This window comes from Mus caroli, unplaced genomic scaffold, assembly GCF_978045245.1.
Source record: "Mus caroli unplaced genomic scaffold, Mus_caroli_1 scaffold_17, whole genome shotgun sequence".
NCBI classification, from domain to species: Eukaryota; Metazoa; Chordata; class Mammalia; order Rodentia; family Muridae; genus Mus; species Mus caroli.
Window position 1 is genome coordinate 72772280 of NW_028227272.1, and position 17603 is coordinate 72789882.

Sequence of the window (17603 nt, forward strand, 5' to 3'; positions counted from 1 at the left end):
TTGGGGCTCCAAGGTAAAGTTTTCTATTCCTGAGAACTTGATGCTTATTTCAAATATATGTACACAGCAAACATCCCTTACATGGACACATTGATTAATCAGATCTGTTATATGATGGTGTGGAGAGCTTTTTCACTAGATGGAAAGCTATGTAAATGAAAAAGGGTTGCAGATTAAAGATGTCTTATAAAGGAACTCATAACAGTTTACCAATCTGAAATTAAAAAGTGGCCCCACGGGACTCTGAAATTTATCTCTGGTGACTTGCTGATGTCACACACTCTCATGGGTACCAAATGTAGTTCTCAGACTCTTGTTTGATGCCACCTACATCAGCAGATAAGTTTGGGTGTATCTTTATACATTTTTAAGGATTGATTGTCACAAAAGGAAATGTGAAGTCTCCATGGGATTATTACATTCTAGGTAACACAGAACACTATTCCCTCAGGACCCGAGTTAAGTAAAAGACTTAAAATAGCATTCACAGCAAGGAACAGGCTCAAATCTGGTAGGCATCCAAGCGACAGTCAGCAAGTATGGTTTCAAAGTGTGAGTTGTCAGCAGGCTTTGGAACTGGTGGCAGGTGCCAGGGAGCCCCTTCCTGTAGTACTAATAATAACTAAGAACGGCTACAACTTACTGGATGTTTTCTTGCCTTGAGTGATGTCCTTACTGGTTTATGTCTGTTTCTTGATGTAATTCTTATTTTTAAGGCAAGAAAAATATCTCATTATCATATTACAAATTAGATAAGAAAGACTGTGAAAATCTTTTCTTTAAAACACAGAAGTTGGGGCTGGACAGGCTTTTACAGACTGAACTAATTGGCCCACCCCCAGTTTCTTATTTTAAACACATGAAATAAAAATGAAGGGAGTATTTTGGTAAAAAAAAATATCCGACAATAATTGCTTGCTTATTGATCACTATTTTGCTTGCTTGTTTATTCTGTTATTGGATTTTGGGTTTTGGGTTTTTTGTTTGTTTGTTTGGTTGGTTTCTGGTGGTGGTGGTAGTGGTGGTGGGTTTTGTGGTTTTTTGGTTGGTTGGTTGGGGTTTTTTTGTTTTGTTTTGTTTGTTTGTTTGTTTTGGAGATAGGGCAGCTCTGTCTAGCCCTAGCTGTTCTAGAACTCTGTACACAATGCTATCCTCAGAACTCAGAGATCCACCTGTTTCTGCCCTGCAACTGCTGAGATTAGAGGTGTGAGCCACCACTTCTGAGTTCAATCGTCATTTCTTTAGCGAGGAGTATATACACGATAATACACACATTTTCACATGTAAATAAACTTTTAGGCATTCCTAAGGTAGATTAGTTTGCTGGTTAGTTTTTACCAACCTGACATAAGCTGGTATGTCCTGAGAAAAAGGAGTTCAATTTCCAGAACTATCTCCTGGTCTGTAGGCATTGAAAGACTCTACCCAGCCTGGGCCTGGCACATATGGCTCTGGCAGCCCTTGCTTTTCTACCTTGCTAAAAACCATTAGATTATACTTCTAAAGCTAGCCACCAGAATCTATTCTCTTATTTGGCCAATTCCTCCTCCTAAGGTTGACTACCAAGATCCAACTGCCAAAGTATTGAAGTCCAGCCATCTCAAACCTCATTTGACTCACCTAATATCACACCCAACGAAAATGTAAATACTTCATCTTAACACAGAGTTTTCTACTTTACCTCTATAAGCTTCCATTTACCCATGGGCCACATCTGTCTTCTCTCTAGCCAGTGAGAGTCCTTTGTCCCATGCCTCCTGTCTGGGACAAATATCCCTCCCTTTCCGATTTTCTCCCTTCTCCTTTGTTTCCTTCCCCTTCTCCCTCTTCCTCTATCTCCTGAATTTATCTCTGCCCTCTGTTCCCATCTGGCAACTAAATCTCCTTTGTGCTGAGTACTTGCCCTTGTGGTGTCTTGAGCAGACTTGAAGCATCCCACAGTCATGTGGGTGGGGTGTTTTCATGAATAATGATTGATGTGGGAGCACCCAGCCACTGTGTGCAGCTCCACTTCTGTTGGTCCTGGGTTTTATAAGAAAGATGACTGAGCATGGAATAAAAAGGGAGCCAGTTAGCAGCATGGGTCTCGGCTTCAGTTCCAGTCCCTAGATTCCTGCCATGAACTTGTTCCCTGGCTTCTCGTCATGATGGATTATAAACTGTCTGCTGATATAAACTCCTTCTCATAAATAGTCCCTAAGTATTTGTTGGTCAAGATGTTTATCACAGCAAACAGAAAACAACTGTGAGAAACAAATACAAACTTTACTATACAGGATACACTTACATGGTCTCCAAGTACTTTGATCTCAAAGGAATGCAAAACCATGTGTCAGAATTTATATACACAGCCTCAGAAAGAAAGCTTGAACTACATTTTATTCATTTATTTTTAATATTTAATTTATTTTTATGTATATTTAATTGCCTCTCTATCTATAGATGAGAGATAGATAGATAGATAGATAGATAGATAGATAGATAGATAGATAGATAGATCACAAGCATACCTAATGTCTGCAAAGGCCAGAAGACAGTATTAGCTCCCTTAGAAATAATGCTATAAATGGTTGTGGGTCATTCATTGTGTGTGCTAGGAAATGAAGTTGGATTCTCTACAGGAGCAGCAAGCGCTCATACTGCTGGTATAGAGGAATTTTAATCTAACAACACAGTTTCTCTGGCAAGGGATCACATCCAAAGACCCTCCAGATTTGTGTGATGTTTGAAAGTGACATCTAACTGGGGGTGGGGTGGGCAAAGTGTCAAAACAGAGAAAAATTTGACAGAATGAGTCAGAAATAAAATACGCCCAACTTTTACAAGAAGAAAAAGGAAAGAGAGGTACTGGGGAGCAGGGGAGAGTGAGTAAGGAGTAGAGGGTGGTTCAGTGATTGCAATTCAGTTGAGTTTGATCAATGCAATGGGGTTCAGTTGAGCCCAGTTCTGTAGTTCTATACACTTCAATGAAGTTGAGTTGGGTTGAGTTCATGCAGTTCCATTCAGTTCTGTTCATTTTGTGCAGTCAGTGCAGTTTAGTTTGTGGAATTCAGAGGCAATTTTTCCAAATAGGGCAATTCAGTCAGAAGCAGAGAGAAGTCAGTCTAAATCAGTCAGCGTGGAAGATTACATTGTACAGGGACTAGAAGCATCGAGGCATAGGGTAGTTAATACAGGGAAAGAAACTGCAAAGTTTAGAGACTGTTCTCATCTCATTCATTCCTCTGAGGAAATAAAGCCAACATTTACATGCTGGACCATCTTTTCAATCCCAACTTCTGTGTTTTAAAGAAAAGATGAGCCGGGCATGGTGGCGCACGCCTTTAATCCAGCACTCAGGAGGCAGAGGCAGGCGGATTTCTGAGTTCGAGGCCAGCCTGGTCTACAAAGTGAGTTCTAGGACAGCCAGGGCTATACAGAGAAACCCTGTTTCAAAAAACCAAAAAAAAAAAAAAAAGAAAAGAAAAGAAAAGATGAATTAGTATGCATTTTAATCATAAATCATAACCTTAGAGAAATTTTTGTATGTCTTAAAAAGTCTGACTACATAGTCTTTGTCTATGATACTTGGGAGCACGATGTGGGCCACATGTTACTTTCATCTCCTTCAGTGCAGAATTTCAGTAAAGAGAGAATACTAACATTTTTTCCCTAATTTTTAAGTTTGAATCTTTTTGTGGTAAGCAATGAATATATTTTTAAAGGATATGTTTTACTTGGCGGTGTCTATGGCAACCTTCAGTGTCTACTTTTTACTGGATGAAGGAGACAATTTAACAAGCCATGCAAGTGTTCTCCTCAATGTCTTTTGTTAATATATTCACAGATCCTCTAGTTTTTAACCAGCCAGGCTATCTATCAGTAGTGTCAGTAGTGTTCGAGGTTGGTCCATAGAACACTTAAACTAGGGATCGTTTCTCTTCTGAGATCTATGCATTGATAACATTGATTTTTTTTTCTGGATTTCAGCTTTTTGTGGGTGAGGTTAACAGTGGCATTCTAAGTTAGTCTAAGGGATCACGTACCTCTTACTGACATTTGGTCTCCTTAAAGAAGAGAAGTATTTCAATATAACACATTATTTTTATTGTTAAGCTCACGTTGATTTTTCTTGGCTTTTTGAAACCTGGAGTTGCCCGTTGCACTCTCTCACACATCTCTCTTTCTATTAATCAACTGAAAATAGAAAATTTAGTGCTGTGTGTGAGACTGGACTGCAATGTCTCCAGGGTGTCAGCTGTGTTCCTCCAGCCCTGAGTAGAAGCAGGGACAGTGTTGGGTGATTGTCTGCAAGCAAAACACCTGCAAGACTCCTCATCTGCCTGCTTTTAATTGTAATTTCTAATTCCTGGAAAGTATTTAAATACTATAGTAAAAGGATTAGAAACCACAGAGATCTTCAATAAATGCCTTCTTTGTTTACTCTGAAATACTCAGTTAAATTAGGGAATCCTATTTGGGCTTCCTTGTGCATTCTCCATTGAAGCCTTTCCTTCAAGGCTAGGTGTTCCTAAAGGGAATCCTTGCTGACTGGCATCACACTTTTCTTGTAACAATGTTGTCTTCATTTTATCTTATTTCATGGTTTTTTGACTAAAGTAAAACATGAGAGAATGGCACCAGTGAAGCCATTTTGTGAATTGCTATCAGGTCTTTGACTTAAAGCAACCAGCAGAGGGCAGGAAAGTACTGTCAGTGTGATACTTCTAAGGCTGGTTTTCACAGGCCACCACTCTAATGTAAAGGTCACATCTTAGAGTCACATTTTTGTTTTGGATTTTAAAGCAGAATTTAGTTAAAGCATAGATATCTCATAGTGTTCTCCAACACTTTGTAATTTCAGGTTGATTTCAGTAAATAAACCATTACGTGCTTTCTTGCAATCAGTGATAGAATCCTAGCCTAGCATAAAAAAGATGATATGAACAAGGTAGGAAGAAGATATAGATATAGAGTATAAATATAGATATATGTATGTAGATATAGGTACAGATACACATGCTATAGGTATAGATAATGTATTTCCAACTCTATAAAAAACAGTAGCTCTGTGTACTGATATGATATATTTGAGGAAGAAATGCAGAGCCTATTACATCTTATCTACTAACTGCTGCATAAAGTAAAATTGAACTAGAGATTTCACACATTTTTATGAAGAAAAATGTTTTGATTTATTTTTTCTTATTGTAGCTAAAACTTTTATACATACTTAAGGGTAATTTTAGGTTATTACTGTCCAAGCTAATGTTCTGGTTTTCGTTAGGAGCAGGATTTGACAATAAATCTTAAGGTTCCTTTTAAACCTTCAACATTCTAGATTATAATACTGCCTCAGGTCAAAAGGATGGGTATTTTCAAAAGGTCAAAGCAAAAGAAGGGTCATGGAAACTGGAGAAAGGGACTCTTTGTACCCTGATAGGAGGTATGAAATTAATACAGACTATCTAAAACTGCATGGATTTTCCAGTCTATGACTGACATGTGATAGAATCATCTTATTAAAGCACTATTCTCAGTAGCCAAGATAGAGAAACTCATCTAGCTGTCCGACAGTAGGGGAATAGGTTAAAAAAAAAAGTTTGTATCACACACACACAGACACACACACACACACACACACATTGACTGAAAACTGGTCCTGAAATTAAGGATGCATAATAGGGTATTATATTACTCCAAGGGCTAAAGCACAGAAAGACAAACACTGCATAATCTCCCTGGTATGTGCAGTGCATAGTAATTATAGATTCAGAACACAGAAGGTGTTTAAAGAGGTCAAGGGAAGGGAAAGAGGGAATGTGGAGATCATCATTAAATGAATGTGTCCTGGAGAGCCAATGTGCAGCAAGGGACTGTGGCCATGGCAATAGAGTGTGCATATGAAATTTGCCTAGAAAGCAGATATTAAATATTCAGACTACACAGGAAAGAAACTGTGTAAAGAGATGGTTATGGTAACTAGCTTAATTGTAATGACTGCTTTAAAATGTATACATATACTAGAGCATTACATTGTATATCTTAAATATTGGTAACTTTCTCAGCTACACAGCAACAAATCTGCAATGTCCTCCCACCTCTTACAATTGTTGACTAACTGGTTACAATGTTTCAATTATAATGAGTCTTTCCTGCTTCTTCTCATGTCTTTCCTCATGGATCTTTCCTTTGATCCTTGGTCCTTGGAATCCCATTTTTCTCATGCTTCTAAGTAATGAACCTGTTCGTAAATTTTTAACAGTTCAAATTATATGGGCATTAATTATATAAATATTTTATAGTTACCTAATAGTATTTACTTACATTATAAATCGCAATATATACCTTACATTGTACATTTTAAATGATCCCTAAGTAAATTCCCTCTGTTTATTTTGATAGATGAGACTGCTCATTGGGCCATTTGGAAGGCATTCTGAACTCTGAGGAGCTTTTTGCTCAAAATATTGAAACAAACTCACAGGAGGTCAGCACTTACTCGTTGCATTCAATATTTATTGGACTTCTGGGTGTAAGGTAATTGGTTCTACTATAAAATTCATCAGTGAATTTGTCTTTCTTCCTAGATCATGCCATTGGGTCTACTAATGTTTCTTCCCATGGGACAAAACAGGGTTTTCTATACTAAAAAGAGTGAGTTTTCATCGGAGGAGACTGTAGAATTTTAGTGCAGAACTCTCTTGCTATGTTTAGAAAGTGATAAAATGAATATACTGAAACTACTAGGACTTCCTACACTGTCCTTACACTTTGTAACTTGATGATAGTTTGTTATTTTTGTTATGTCTTTCCCACACTTGAAGCACTTTTTATTTATTCATTCACATATTTCAAAGCCTAGATGTGTATAGAAAGTGTGGAATATATTTTCTGTGCTTTCTTCAATGACTTTACTTTGGACAGACCATTAAATGTGATTATAGTCAAAACATGAAGTTTCTTGTAATTTTTTTCTTCTTTTAATGCGGTCTGAATATAAGGAATCTGGAGGAACCTTTGGTGTCTGTCGTCGGGTTGGTTGGGTCTGGAAAATCAGTTGTGCTGCCTGCCTTTCTCAGAGAATAGAAAAATGGAGCTGTCCAAAAAAGGTAGCACTACATACCCAACTTTTACTATTTCCTGGTTGAAATGACAATGGGAAATTTGTCATCAGTGTCAAAAGTGTATTGAATTTCACAGGACTCAATAGGCATTCCTAGTTTATAATAAACATTTGGTATCCATAAAATTGATAGTAGAATATTGTCCTCCAGATTACTCACCAAATCATTTATGAATGTATATAATCATCATTTGATGATTTTAAACTGAATTTCAACCAATTATAAACAAATGAGTGTGAATTTATCAACTGATTAGCTTTTTAATTTTCATTCATTACAAGACCCTAAGCATGTCTAAGACTTAGTTCTAAGAGTGTTTTTGGTTTTGGTTTTGGTTTGGTTTGGTTTGTTTGTTTGTTTGTTTTTCCTGCTCATACATAGGATCTTTGTTCTAAACTCAAAGTGCATCAGAAAACCATTCATGCCTTACTTTATCCAAGACAGATACTATGAATCATGAGGTGATATTGCTTCAGTCCTTTATTCCATTCTTAAACACTATGAAGAAACTATAAGGCTCTCTGCCCCAGTGTGGGGGAATGCCAGGGCTAGGAAGTGGGAGTGGGTTGGTTGGTGAGCAGGGGGAGGGGGAGGGAATAAGGGGTTTGTGGAGGGGAAATCGGGAAAGGGGATAACATTTGAAATGTAAATAAAGAAAATATCTAATAAAATATATATATAGAAGAGTTAAGCAAGTTCTTAATCAGGCATATTGTTTTGTTTTGAAGCCTGAGATTTTCCAGTGAGTTTTTCTTTAGGTGTAATTAACAATTAGGTTAAACACTATCCTCATAGATTTTTCATGTGTCTGAAACTAGTTTCTCTCCACCCTTACATTATTTTCCTCTCTGAGCAAAATAACTCCTTTCTTTCTAAGTAATATATCTTTTCCTCTTAACCTTATATACTTGCTGATTCTTTTCCTTTAGAGCAGCGATATTGAACCTGTGGGTTGCAGCCCCTTGGGGGTTGAACAATCCCTTTGACAGAGATCAGATATCTTGCCTATCAGATATTTGCATTATGATTAATATCGGTAGCAAAACTGCAGTTGTGAAGTGGCAACAGAAGTATTTTAATTTTGTGGGTCACCATAACATGAGGAACTGCATCAAATGGGCTCAACATCTGGGTGGTTGAGAACCATTGCTTCAGAGCCAAGGATTTACACGATTTATTTTTCCTCTTATCATGTCTGATACCTACTCTAGAATCAAATGTGTGATTTCTGTGTTTTTTTGTTGTTGTTGTTGTTGTTGTTGATTTTAGGGAACTGTTTATGGACAGCATTGCAATCTAATCAAATGCACATGTGCCTTTCATTCTGATCTATACTTTCCTATTTGTTTTGTGTTCTTCATGATTGAAATTACCCTTATTTATAGTTTAAGGTGACTGTGATTTTTCCTAGAAACATAAAAGGCATATATTCGTTTTCTTTTTGTCTAGTACTTCCAGCTATTTTCACTCAAAAATTCTTGAGCATGTAGTGTGTACTACACTATCATAAGAACAAGCATGAAAAAGGTATTTCAGCTTTCACTGGTCAGTCCACTGTGTTTGAAAAGCAAAATGAGCTTTGACCAATATTTAAGTAATCTATTAGAAATTAATAAAAGCAAAAAAAAGCCAACAAAATCTGCTTCATGTGGAAATAAAATAATCTGGAATGGGGTATTTATTTGGTCTTGAAAATTCACTAGAAATTGATATATATAAAGATGATTTCTGGTGCAGGTTTCACTTGGTGCATTTGCTATAAACTCTGGCACAGGGATTGGACAAGGTGATGCATAAAGACCTAGCAGAGAGAGCCGGTTCCCCAGAAACCAAGCCTACCAGTGTCTTCCTTTTAATTGATGCATCTTGTACTGCAACATTTAGAGATCATATCTTGTACTACAACATTTAGGGATTATCTCTAATATGTTTGGACTCTTGTAATCAAAGAGATCGTGGTGACAAAAAAACCCTACAATAATGTCACTGCCTCTGATTGGTCAGTAGACATACCTTACTGGTGCTAACTTATAGATGTCCAAGTTAAAGGAGTCTATGTGTTTTTTTGTGATTTTGTTGGTCTTCGAAAAGCATTTGGTATTAATCAATGGCAAATTTGGAGGATGCCATCTTACACTCTTTCTCTCAATTTTAAAATCTTGACTTTATTAGGTTTTATTTTTATAACACCTGGTTCAATAAAATGACCAGTATTATGAGATGAGCCATATATCATCAATAATTTTTGCTTACAGCTTTCTCTATCTTAATGTTCACATGTCACTGAGGCATATTTCATGCCACGGTGTTCAAGGAGGCCACTAATTCTCGCTAGGACTGATTCCTCTCCTTTCTACAAACTCATATCAGGCATGGGTCATCCAGCTTAATCATTCGGGCTTAGTGTACCCTGAGGAAACAGATTTAGGGGCCATTACTGAAATGCAAGTATTCCATTTTAATATATTTCATTATGAATAAGAACAAAAAGGAACTTGCCTTTACATCCAAAAAGAAAAATAAATAACTAATAAACAAAAAATAGGAAAATATGCCATATCTCTGATGGTTCATCAGGTGTTTCTCTACTCCTGTACTTTCAATAAAAGATCTCTAACATAATACTTTCTGTGTTTTAATAACTGCTCCACTGCCATCAATCTTTCCATCTGTGTTCTTTATCTTACTTAATTTTCTGCTTATCTTGCTTGATATGTCACAACTATCCAAAATGCATTTCATCTGTAGAGTATTTTAAGATGCTGTCCTAATCAAAGGTTAGACTATTCACCTTTCCAGCTCATTCAGGATTAGTTACATCTGGGTTAAAATTAGGTCAGATTTGATTTTGATTTGTTAGTGTTTTTATCAAAAGTCATTTGGACTTTTGCTTGTTCAACAAAGAAGAATTCAATGTCAATCTTTACTGTTAAAAGTATTTTCTACAAATCCAATGGCTAATGGTTGCATATAAACCTGCCTCAGAAAGCACTTTAGGCATCTGCTATTGCAGAGTGTGCAATCCTCAAAATAGTAGAACAACCTTATTTAAGTAGATTATACAGTGTAAGCTATACAGGTAAGTCTCAATTCAAGTAGCCTAGCTTCATTTTTAGATGAAAAAATAGCTATGATGATATTTTATACAGAATATTATCATATATTAATCCAAAATTTAATTTATTTCTCAAAAACCACACTGATGGATGTACACACTACAGATTTATACTACATAGGTTTTCATCTAGAAAGAGTTTCCTAGAAATACCACCATCATGAAGTAAATCCCATCGAGGCTGGTTTGGCTATTAGAGAGCTTCCTTGCTTGTGGCCCCACCCATGTTCAGCCAAATGAGAAGGAAACTGATGAACAACTTGTGTTGACAGAAGCCTTGTCAGGCATGATACACAATACAGCTGTCCCAATGCTTAATCTTAATGCTTCCACTTCCATTACCATAGATTCACCAACATGAAGTATGCAACTTCAAACTTTCTCAATATAATATGATTTTTGTTGCCCTGATATTCATATATTAACATTTTATCCTCTAATAGCTCAGAATATGACTGTATATAGCAATAGCTTTAAGGTAAAGCAATCTCATTAGGGTGGATCATCACTCCATATCACTGGGGATCTTATCAAGAGGAGATGGGCTGGGACGGAGACCCATGCACAAAAGGGACACTACAGAACGCACAGAAAGAGAGCATCTACCCACAAACCAAGGAGAGAGACTGTAGAAGGAAGTATGCCTCAGATAGGAGGAACCGTGTCTCCAGAATTGTGGGGACACAAATTTCTCGTGCTTAAACCACTCCACCTGTAAAAAATAGATTCAGCATTTGCTTCCAAAGAGTTATGCTAAAGACAATCACCAGATTGAAACTCCAATGTAAATAGGAAGCACAGGGTAACTCATGAGGAGGAAATTGTACTAAGCATATATAATATTAAAAGAGAATCCCATGATCGTCCTACAGTTGTACATAAGAAACAAACTTGGTAATTTTGCTGGTTTATATATAATGAAATATTCAATGTGTGTGTGTCTGTCTATCTGTCCTACTTGTTGTTCTACTGCTGGGAAAAGGTACAATGCATGACCAAGGCAACTTATGAAAAAAAAAAAAACATTTTATTGGGTCTTGCTTATAGATTCACTGTGTGAGTCCATGACTGTTGGGAAACCCTACTGCTAAGATCACATAACCTACAAAGACCTGACATTTCCCTGAGCTCAGCACAAAATGGAGAATTCCCTTTTCCTCTTCTCCACCTGACCTTATCTGTGGAATCCTACCCCCCCCCCATCTCCTACCTGAGAAATGTCCCATGGTTCTTGGTCAAATAACAGGTTCAACTCCCTTTCTCTCTATAAGAATCTATACCTGGAATGCCTCTCCATGCAAATGAGGCATTTCCAGCACCTTAAGCCCCAGCCAATATACATTCACCCTAAGAAAACCCCTTCCCACTCTCCAAGGTTCATATAGCCCTTGTTTACCCCAAATAAAATAAACAAAATGATATTCCACTGAATATTGTCTAAGAGAGCTGTAACACCAAAAGCCTCAGAGGTTTCTCCCCTTACCCCTCCCCCCAGCATGTACAGCCAAAAGCCGAGACCTTATACATGATACACAAGCAAAAGGCAGCGATAGAAAGAGACCAGGTCTGGTATGGGCTTATGAAATATCAAACCGTATTCCCAATGACAAACACAACTCTTCTATGATGTCAGACCTCCCTATTCTTCCCAAAATGTTGCACCAACTATAGACCAAGCATTCAAGCATATGAATTTATGAGGGCCATTCTCATTCAAATCACCACAATATGCCAACTATATGTATTGAAATTATACTGGGATACAAAAAGGCAAAACCATGGTAGAAATCTACCCATTTAACATGATACACAAAACTTCTTCTTTTCCTTAGTATTGCTCTTGACGTTTAATTTTTTCTTTTGGGAGTCTCTGTATCTTATGCTTCCTAGCATACCTTGATTCAAAATTGCATTTTTCAAAAAAAAAAAAAAACATTCTCTTCAGCTCTATCACACAGAAACCATTTTATGAGTAACTATTAGAAACTCGTGTCCTCCTCTCTGATTTGGATCAATTACCAAATGCAGATCAGAGATCAAAGGAAAGTATAATTTGTCATAACCTAGGGATAAAAGAACATTCATCTATGCTAAAAATGTTAACAGCTTTTTAACTGAAGTCTTGAAGTGCTATATAACTATAATCTCTTTTAAAATCTCCTTTTAACTCCTGCCAAAAAATCAATAGGGTACCTGCACACCTCTTTTCTCTCTGTTCCTCTAGAATACCTCAGCCTTGTCCCTAGCACTGCAAAAGGTCACGACCAGCAGCCTCCCACATGCCCCTGTGCCCACATGTCCTGCGGATTCCACAGACCATCCCCGCTAAATCTCCCTTCCCTAACTCCTCACTGGATCCAGCTCTCTTCTGCAGACACTGCCTGCTCAAACACAGACCACATTTGTCAGAAAACCAGGTAGACTACCTCAGTCTCTCTCTCTCTCTCTCTCTCTCTCTCTCTCTCTCTCTCTCTCTCTCTCTCTCTCTCTCTCTCCCTCTCCCTCTCCCTCTCCCTCTCCCTCTCCCTCTCCCTCTCCCTCTCCCTCTCCCTCTCCCTCTCTCTCTCTCTCTCTCTCCCCCCCCATTTCTCCCCACCCCCCACCCCCCCAAGCCACAAGCACCACTCTCCCCAATGCCCCAGTCTCCAACATCAGCAGGTATTCCCTGTGAACACACCATTTATGTATACCAGCAAAACAGGCAACAAACAGACATCACACGCTCCAAAATTCCAGAGAGGAAACAGAAATAAAAGAAGAAAATGTCTGCCAAGCAAAGACAAACCCAGAAATCAGCACTTAGAACTATAAATGACCCCAAACCCAGATACCTGGGCAACAGCTTAAGTCACAATAACAACCAGGGAAAACAACACCTTTCACAGTAGCTTCAAATAATACAAAATATCTCAGGCAGGGGTAACTCTAACCAAGCAAGTGAGACTTGTCTGAAAAACACTTCAACTTTTTAAAGAAAGAAACTGAAGAAGATTTCAGAAGATGGATAGAACTTCCATGCTCATGGATCAGTAGGATTAACACAGTAAAAGTGGTCATCCTAACAAAACCAATCTACAGATTTAAAGCCATACATATCATAATTATAACATTTTTTTTACAGAACATGAAAGATCAACTCTCAATTTCTTATGAAAAAGGAAAAAAACAGCTGGGCGGTGATGGCACACGCCTTTAATCCCAGCACTTGGGAGGCAGAGGCAGGTAGATTTCTGAGTTTGAGGCCAGCCTGGTCTACAAAATGAGTTCCAGGAAAGCCAGGGCTATACAGAGAAACCCTGACTCAAAAACAAACAAACAAACAAACAAACAAATAAACAAGCCAATCCTGGACTATACAAGAACTCCTGGAAGGTATCACCATTCTCTACCTTGCAGAGAGTCAATCTGGGACAGCTAGTGCAAAGCTTCGAGTTCAGTTTCTACAAAGACTCTGGACTGTTGTTTTTGCTTATCCATCTCCACAATAGCTCCGTCATGCTTAAGTGAAACTATTTCTCCAATCACTTTACTTCCCTTTTTTCATGTTTATGTATGAGATATTTTCAAGTGTGAGGTTGCTTCTGTGGACACATGCATGCTGACATTGGGAATCTTCCTGGATCACTGTTTTACCTTATTCCTTGAGGCAGAGTCGCTCAGTCAAACTGACACTCGTTAAAACATCTAGTCTCACCAGCCAGCGTGCCCCAGGAATAACAAGTCCCCTCTTTTCAGGCCAGAGTCAATCATAGGCTGGTTGGCCATAGCCACCTAACGTTTTCACAGGTGTGATGGATCTAAATTCTGTTCCTCTTATCTGCATGGCAAGAGCTTTTCGCTATCTCCACAACTGCAGTTGGATTCTTTTTTCTATTTTGGTTTTGTTGTATTGATGAATATCCACTACTCGGCTCAGTGTTTTAAAAGTTAAGTTGAAGAGAAATATTAATAACAAAATAAAAACTCCTATGGCTTATCAACTCAGGACTAAAGTCTCCATTAAGCGTAAATGGACATGAAAGCATCCATTGCCTACAATTCCCACTGCTGTTAAGATAAACAGCCCTTAGTGAGTACATTCAGTTCTTTGGAAGTTCTCTGGACATGCCATAGTTTCTAAATTCATAAATAAAATTTGTAATATAGCAAAATTATATGAAGCAGAAATATTTGGAATTTAGAATAATCAAAATGTACCTGTGACTATGCTGATACATTCACACTCAATAGCTTGCCAAGTACCATGTTTTTAATAATATTAAATATATTTATCATTTTCCAAGCTTTGGATTTTTTTTCTCACATCTTTACTGTCTCTAAGTGACATAACATGGCTAATGTCATAAAGAAATTTGAATTCAAATTTGTTAGTGCAAAGTGTACATTATTTTTACAAACCCCAGTTTTTAAAAATATGAAAGGTGGGACAGTATGTAATTATAAAGTATTTTTAATCCTAAATTGGGCTAACAACTTAATATCTAAATATTAATCATAATTTTTGTTTTTTAAAATTACATTCTGTGATGGCTATTCCTGGTTGTCAATTTTTTTAAACATTTAACATTTTTAACATTAACATTTTTATTAGATATTTTCTTTATTTACATTTCAAATGTTATTCCCTTTCCTAGTTTCCCCTCTGAAAAACCCCTATCCCATTCTCCATTCCCCTGCTCCCCAACCTACTTACTCCAATTTCCAGTCCTGGTCTTCCCCTATACTGGGGCATAGAACCTTCACAGGACCTAAGGCCACTCCTCCCATTGATGAACAACCAGGCCATCCTCTGTAACATATACAGCTAGAGCCACATGTCCTACCATGTATTTTCTTTGATTGGTGGTTTAGTTCCAAGGAGCTCTGCAGGTACTGCTTAGTTCATATTGATGGTCCTCCTATGGGGCTTCAGACTGATTCAACTTTTGAGTCCTTTCTCTAGCTCCTTCATTGAGGGCCCTGTGATCCATCCAATGGATGGCTGTGAGCATCCACATCTGTGTTTGTCAGGCCCTGGCAAAGGCCCTCAGGAGACAGATAGATCAGGCTCCTGTCAGCAGGCTCTTGTTGGCATCTGCCATAGTGTCTGGGTTTGGTGGTTGTTTATGGGATGTATCCCCAAGTGGGCCAGTATCTGTATGATTATTCCTTCAGACTCTGCTCTGAACTTTGTCTCTGTAACTCCTTCCATGGGTATTTTGTTTCCCCTTCTAAGAAGGATTCTGAGATTCTGACTAATATCCACTTATTAGTGAGTGCATATCATGTGTATTCTTTTGTGATTGGGTTACCTCACTTATCCAACCATTTGTCTAAGAGTTTCATAAGCTCATTGTTTTTAATAGCTGAGTAGTACTCCATTGTGTAAATGTACCACATTGTTTTTATCCATTCCTCTGTTGAGGGACATCTGGGTTCTTTCCAGCTTTTGGCTATTATAAATAAGGCTGCTGTGAACATGGTGGAGCATGTGTTCTTATTACATGTTGGAGCATCTTCTGGGTACATGCCCAGGAGTGGTATTGCTGGATCTTCTAGAAGAACTATGTCCAATTTTCTGAGGAACTGCCAGACTGATTTCCAGAGTGGTTGTACCAGCTCTCCCATGCTCATGGATTGGCAGGATTAATATATTAAAAATGGCTATCTTGCCAAAAGCAATCTACAGATTCAATGTAATCTCCATCAAAATTCCAACTAAATTCTTCACAGAGTTAGAAAGGGTAATTTGCAAATTCATCTAGAATAACAAGAAACCTAGGATAGCAAAAACTATTCTCAACAATAAAAGCACCTCTGGAGGAATCACCATGCCTGACCTTAAGCTGTACTACAGAGCAATTGTGATAAAAACTGCATGGTACTGGTACAGCGACAGACAGGTAGATCAATGGAATAGAATTGAAGACTCAGAAATGAACCCACACACCTATGATCACTTGATCTTTGAAAAAGGAACTAAAACCATCCAGTGGAAAGAAGACAGCATCTTCAACAAATGATGCTGGGTCAACTGGCGGTAAGCATGTAGAAGAATGTGAATTGATCCATTCTTTTCTCCTTGTACAAAGCTCAAGTCTAAGTGGATCGAAGAACTCCATATAAAACCAGAGACACTGAAACATATAGAGGAGAAAGTGGGGAAGAGCCTTGAAGATATGGGCACAGAGGAAAGATTCCTCAACAGAACACCAATGGCTTTGTGCTGTAAGATCAAGAATAGGCAAATGGGACCTCATAAAATTGCAAAGCTTCTGTAAGGCAAAGGACACTGTCAATAAGACCAAAAGGCAACCAGCAGATTGGGAAAAGATCTTTACCAGTCCTAAATCTGATAGGGGGCTAATATCCAATATATATAAAAACCTCAAGAAGTTGAAATCCATAAAACCAAATAATCCTATTTAAAAATGGTGTAATGAGCTAAACAAAGAATTCTCAACTGAGGAATACCAAATGGCTGAGAAGCACCTAAAAAAATGTTCAATATCCTTAATCATCAGGGAAATGCAAATCAAAACAACCCTGAGATTCCACCTCATTCCAGTCAGAATGGCTAAGATCAAAAACTTAGGTGACAGCAGGTGGTGTCGAGGATGTGGAGAAAGAGGAACACTCCTCCATTCCAGGTTGTCAACTTAACTACATCTGGTATGTACTACATCCAGAAATGAAGTGGCACTATTAGGAGGTATGGCCTTGTTGGAGTGGGTATGTCCTTGTGGGAGAAAGTGAGTCATTGTGGTAGTGGACTTTAAGACACTATTCTTAGCTGTCAGAAAGCCAGTCTTCTCCTAAAGGACTTCAAATGAAGATATAGATCTCTCAGCTCCATCAGCACAATGCCTGCCTGGATGCCGCCATGCTTTCTGCCATGATTATAATGTACTGAACCTCTGAATCTGTTAGCCACCCCCAATTAAATGTTGTCTTTATAAGAGTTGACTTGTTCAGGGTGAATGTTCACAGCAGTAAAACCCTAAGACATATTCCTTCTGCAAACAGTGAATTGCTCATTTTAAAACAAATCTCTTTATACATATGATGAGCATAACAGACCAATAGAATAAATTTACATACTTGCATTTTAAAAGAGATGTATTCCGTTGGTTTATATTGTATTAGCTGGGCAGGAGCAGTCTGTACCCTGGAGAATTGAGCATCCAATGGTTGCTCAGTCCACTAGACCGAATGCCTCAACAATGTCTATCTGGCACTAAAGCTCTAGAGAATTTCTGGGGAGCTACAGGTCTCCAGTCCATGATGAAAACCTGAAAACATTAGACTCTGACAGTCAGAAGAGGATGGTAGCAGCAGTAGCAGCAATATAGTTTCAGAGACTAACCAGCAGGCAGGCAGGCAGGCAGGCAGGCAGGCAGGGA